The 6,000-nt window shown below is 38.2% G+C and overlaps 2 long non-coding RNA genes across 2 annotated transcripts; both read left to right on the forward strand.

Moving 5' to 3' along the window:
• Nucleotides 1-749: 749 nt before the first annotated feature.
• On the forward strand, nt 750-2,481 carry LOC119503281. Its single transcript, XR_005210292.1, has 3 exons — nt 750-1,045; nt 2,196-2,234; nt 2,430-2,481. It is a non-coding gene; the product is annotated as an uncharacterized LOC119503281 (long non-coding RNA).
• Nucleotides 2,482-3,367: 886 nt separating this feature from the next.
• Nucleotides 3,368-4,653, forward strand: LOC119503272. The gene is made up of 3 exons (XR_005210289.1): nt 3,368-3,414; nt 3,733-3,825; nt 4,603-4,653. It is a non-coding gene; the product is annotated as an uncharacterized LOC119503272 (long non-coding RNA).
• The last annotated feature ends 1,347 nt before the right edge of the window (nt 4,654-6,000 follow it).

Consider the following 6,000-nt stretch of genomic DNA (forward strand, 5'->3'; position numbering starts at 1 on the left):
TAGCCATTCTTGGGTGTTTTTAGCTGTGTTTTGGGTCATTATCCTGTTGGAGGACCCATGACCTGCAACTGAGATCAAGCTTTCTGACACTGGGCAGCACATTTCGCTCCAGAATGCCTTGATAGTCTTGATATTTCATTGTACCCTGCACAGATTCAAGACACCCTGTGCCAGATGCAGCAAAGCAGCCCCAGAACATAACTGAGCCTCCTCCATGTTTCACATTAGGTACAGTGTTCTTTTATTTGTATGCTTCATTTTTGCGTCTGTGAACATAGAGCTAATGTGACTTGCCAAAAAGCTCCAGTTTTGTCTCATCTGTCCAAAGGACATTCTCCCAGAAGCTTTGTGGCTTGTCAATATGCATTTTGGCAAATTCCAGTCTCGCTTTTTTATGATTTGCGTCCTCCTCGGTTGTCTTCCATTAAGTCCACTTTGGCTCAAACAGTGACGGATGGTGCGATCTGACACTGATGTACCTTGACCTTGGAGTTCACCTCTAATCTCTTTGGAAGTTGTTCTGGGCTCTTTGGTTACCATTCGTATTATCCGTCTTTTCAATTTGTCATCAATTTTCCTCTTGCGGCCACGTCCAGGGAGGTAGGCTACAGTCCCGTGGACCTTAAACTTCTGAATAATATGTGCAGCTGTAGTCACAGGAACATCAAGCTGCTTGGAGATGGTCTTATAGCCTTTACCTTTAACATGCTTGTCTATAATTTTCTTTCTAATCTCCTGCACTGAAAAAAGTGCAACGACTGTGTCATTCATTTAAAGTGCATTTCTATATTGGTCTGATTGAAAATCATGCTTTCTGGTTTAAACCAGTTTTTTTCACTTTGCTTTAAAGCAAATAATACTCCCCCTGGAGTAAAGTAAAGCAATAATTTAACTCAAATAGTATTTTCACTTCAAACCAGAGATTTTCATGTCACGTGACCACATGACGTCACATCAGCTCGCTCCTTCGTGAAGTTTGCTGTCCGCCATTACCTCGCTTCAACAGAGAGGACGAGTGCTGTTCAAGAAAACTCTTTTAAACAAGGTAGGAATTATAAATTGTGTTGTTTTTAGGGGCACATGTGTTTTCCGTGTACATTTATGGTTAGTGGCAGGATGGACAACTATTTTACACTGTCTCTTGTATTTTGCGCGGTTGTTAGCTAACACTAGCTAAACCAGGTTATCTGCTTTAATGTCTCATGTAGAGAGAAACCTTTCTTTACCAACGTTTCACACGTGCAAAGTCAATACTGGAGCTAATGCTAATGCTAATGTTGTTAGCTACAGTTATTTTCTTCGGACATTGTCCGGAGTTCACCTGAGAAAAGTGCTCGGGAGAGGCATGGCTGTGTTATAACGGGAGACCGGGAGACCGGGAGAAGGGTAGAGGGCCGGCGGGTCTGGACATGTTTCTACCAGGGCGGGGCGGGGCTCCTCCGCCGCTCTCACACACAGAGACACAGAGAGACACAGAGACACACAGAGAGCTGCAGCAGAGCCAGGTGAGGAGGACTAGGTGAAACTCCGCGGACACTTTAACGTTACTGAATTGACGACCATAATGAACGTTACTGTAAGTGTCATAAACCTTTGGAGTAAAAACGAAATCAATTTATTAAAACTTGTGTTTAACAAACAAAACGTAATTTGACGGAGGTGACGCACGTTCACCGGCCGTCTCTCATCCACAGCCGGTCTGTTTACAGCCTCAGCTCTCTCTCTCTGGTTACTGCATGGAACCTCGTTTATTTTAAAAGTTAGGTATCCCATGTCTGAAAAGGCCAGAAAAACCATGCAGCTCCTCCAGACCCCCACCTCCCTCTATCAGGGTACCCTCCAGACTCCCACCTCCCTCCATCAGGGTACCCTCCAGACTCCCACCTCCCTCTATCAGGGTACCCTCCAGACCCCCACCTCCCTCTATCAGGGTACCCTCCAGACCCCCACCTCCCTCTATCAGGGTACCCTCCAAGCAGTGAATCTGCTTAGATAAGCAACACAGGGAGGGATTGATAGTACGACAGGTGATTGACAATTTTCTGTGCCCTACACATTTTTTAATCCAGAGTTACCGTTTTGCTAAGAGGAATATGTTAGTTTATATGGTGACTTTGCTCTTTTTGCTCTTGAAACAACATGTTGTAATATAAATATTGTGAACTCATATGAATATTACTTTTACTCTTTTTAAGCATAATCAAAAATGATGAGAATGGATTGAGTACTAGACGGTGAGTATCGATTAAAGAGGAAGAATTCATATCACATTCTCTCATTTGTCAATGTTAATGCAGTATATTGTAATACCACTAGTATGTCTAAGGCCTAATTATTAAATTAGAGTCTGTTGTGACAATTATGGACAATGTTGACTATCCCAACAAAAAACTAAATGTGAAATCTCACCTTTTGCTTTGTGTTTACAGGTTTGCTGTTGTTTCCTGAAAAGGTCACAGTTTAGCCACATTGCTGAATTTGTAAGTCCAAATGAACAACAGTGAACATCATTTTCATGTATGTTTAAATAGGAATGACAAACCCAAAATAGAAATACAGCACTTTAGAGAATAAGTTACCACAGATGTATAGGCCAACTTACTAATGTAGTATATAAATGCAATTTCAATAATTTCAGTTGAATTAGTAATGCAGTGGAAATTACATGACAGTATGAACATTTATTGGCAGGTTCACTTCATATCAGTATTTTTACATGTTTATTTATTATTATATTTTAAGAATTATAAACACAAATCAAAAACAACTTCTTTTCACCAGAATTGTGAATCAATGAATTTGTGAATATGAATCAGATGTAAGTTAATGGCCGATTTTTTCACTCCAACTAACACTACTGTTTTTATTCTTGCTTTTACTAGATCCTTTTGGGATGGGCTGCCATGGCCGTGAAAAAGGCCAGCCAAGTTGCGAGTTATTCGTGCAGTGATAAAGGACAAAATGGACAAGACTTTTTCACTACGAAGACAGGACGTTGTGGGAAAGGAATCAGGAGTGGAAGAGATGAAAGAGAGATGGCCTGCATTGTTCACAATGGATGAGGTAAGTAACTTCAGTGGTGGCCTGTAAAATAAATAATATTATCCCCTATCATAAGAAACCTGCTAAGAAATGGAGCCGAACCAATTTAAAATGCATGTTTTGGCCCTTGATATCAAAAATAAAATCTCATGCACCACACAGCTGTAATGTAACATGTAATGCAAGAACATTTGCATGTGCTATTTTGTTTTTTAAAGGTCAATGCTGAATTCATGAGGATCACAACTGTTCCACTTCAACCGCGATTCCTGGCTTCCTTGGACAGCACCACAGCAAGCTGATTGACATCATCAGAAACAAGGGAGAGTTGTCAGGGAGAAGACCCGGAACATACTGAAAGTTCTTGATCAAGTATGTACTGGTACATACAATACATAAACATTTGCCTTATAATCACATAAATAGTAACATTGTAAATAGACGCAATAGTGCTCATCTTGTCAACACATTTGATTGTGGAGTTAGATTACACGTTGGAAGATGTACTACGTTTGTCTTTCTCAGTTTGACAGGCCTTTTAACTGTTTGCTCAAAGCATTTGTAAATCACAATTACTGTAACTCCCATTTTTGCATTGTGCAGTGTTTGAATCTTCAGGTTGCATCTTCAAGTTGAAAAATTGGACAGTATAGTTTTGCATTATGTGCGTGTGTTTGTGCTCTCACCTAGAGCCTCGAGGTGAATCAAAAAAGAGAGTGTCTGCTGAAGTGCCTTATTCTGTACCTTGGGGAAGACGTGGACAAACTTATCAAGGAGTATCTGGTAAGTAGTTTTGCATGAATCACTTAAGCTATACACAAGATAAAACATTGAATATTCAAACTTTACATGCATGTACTGTACATTTGACTGCGTATAATTATTGTGGAGTTCTCTGCCCCCCCAGTGGTCATTAATTATCACAATTGTTTTAAAAATTGAATATGTCTAACACAATGACTTAAGTCTCTGTGCTGGTTTATATTTTATATTTTGTAAAACACTATATAGTGTGGCTATATTGGCTGGAACCTATTAAGATATTTTTAATTGCAGTGTGAAATATTTGTCACTTCAGAGCAGCAGCAGAAGTGGCAGATGGAGTAGCGAAAAGCCTGGACATAAAATGGCTATTATATCCAAATATTGGAGTGTGGAAAGTGTCCTGAAGATTCTGAAATTAATGAAAATATGAAGACACAAGGCAGTTGTATCTTTTAACATTATAGTGAATTCTTATAGTAGTATGTATGCTACTGTATTGTACTATTTAAGATGTTATATACTTTTTGGATATAGCTTTTATTAATACGTGTACCAATGCTTTACTTGCGATAAAGTCAAATGTTTGCTATGAGGGAAAATATTTGGAGGAGCCTGCCATTAATCTGCTGGACTTTGCAAGTCATTAACATTTTCCGCATCACTAGAACCCCAATTTAAGTTTTTTATTGAGATTTGATTGAGAGAATTGTTTGTATAGATATTTTCTTGTATTGGTAAATCAGTCAGTGGTTTCATCAGAATCGTTTTCTCATAAATGTCTATGTTTTTTATCAGGTTGTGCAGAAGGATGAAGCTGAAACCGAGCTTGAGAGGTGTACAATGGCAAGTGTTTGTCATCAGGGAGGAGGAGGATCCTCTCCAGCCACCACATGACATTGGGATTGTTCTTGAAGGTGTGGGAAGTCCTTAATGAGTTGCCATCGGTCGCACATGCATGTGCCATGTTATTTGGCCTTCATCTATGCTCTAAACTTGAGCTATCCAGGTGAGCTCAAATACACTTTTGATGCACTACAGAAAATATTCATGGAGATAGAGCCAAAGAAAATGACACGCAAAGTGTGCAGTCTGAGTGTCAAGCTCTAAATACTGGATCAATCAAGAAAGACATTTGGATACAGCATGTTTTATAGCTTGTATTCAAATACATTCCAAGATGATGGAAGAGTTTCATTGTTAATTGTAAATAAGAGAGAGAAACAGACTTTAATTCAAAACTGGCTCCAGAGGATGCATTGCCAGGCAAAAAAAAAAGTGGAAAGGCCAACGACATACCTAACAGAGACTGTCACTTTTAAGTGATGTGAAGAAGCGAAACAACTGTGCAGTGATAAAGGACAAAATGGACAAGACTTTTTCACTGCAAAAGACAGGACATTATGGGAAAGGAATCAGGAGTGGAAGAGTTGAAAGATAGATGGCCTTAATTTCAGATTTTCCCTGTTAAACAGAATTATTTCTGTGGTATAATATTGTGGCACTGTTTATTAACACTGAATGTGAATAATGCTAAATTCACAATGACCAGCATTCAGTACTAGTAATGGTAATGTTCTTAAACTGACTTATGCACAAAAGAGCAAGCTTTGTTCATAGATTGCACCCCAGCAATTGAACTGCACTTTCCTTGGTTGTTTTTTTGGGTCTCTTGATCTCACATTTGTAATGGTTCAAAATAATGGGACATTCTACATTCTGGTCATTTTATCAAAGGATAGTCAAGTTTTAACACTGTTAGAATCTATTTTACATTTCTTAATGGCTATTACATTACATATCTCAGGTTCTAAAGGAGAGATGTACAAACCCGTTTCACATGTTAAGATATCTGTAGTTAAGGTTACAGAAAGGTTGCATAAGGTTTAAAAAAACATTGAAAAGATCATGATTTATTGATTTTATAGTTACTATGTATTTTTCCTCAAGTGTTGAGTATACTTGCTAGCTTTATTGGCCGCACAATTCATTGTGGGTTTCCTTTTTTTGTTTTTTTTTTCTTTCTTTTTTTTAGTACATAACAGAAAAGGTGATGCATATTTTAAAAAGACATCACAATAAACATTTTAGGTATTTGAAGAGAATATTCCTGTCTTTATTAATAGTAAACTAAACTAAACATTGTCTGTAACAAAATGTTTTTTTAATTTGATCTTATGTGCTTTTGTTTATGTG

Source organism: Sebastes umbrosus, chromosome 2, assembly GCF_015220745.1.
Source record: "Sebastes umbrosus isolate fSebUmb1 chromosome 2, fSebUmb1.pri, whole genome shotgun sequence".
NCBI lineage: Eukaryota > Metazoa > Chordata > Actinopteri > Perciformes > Sebastidae > Sebastes > Sebastes umbrosus.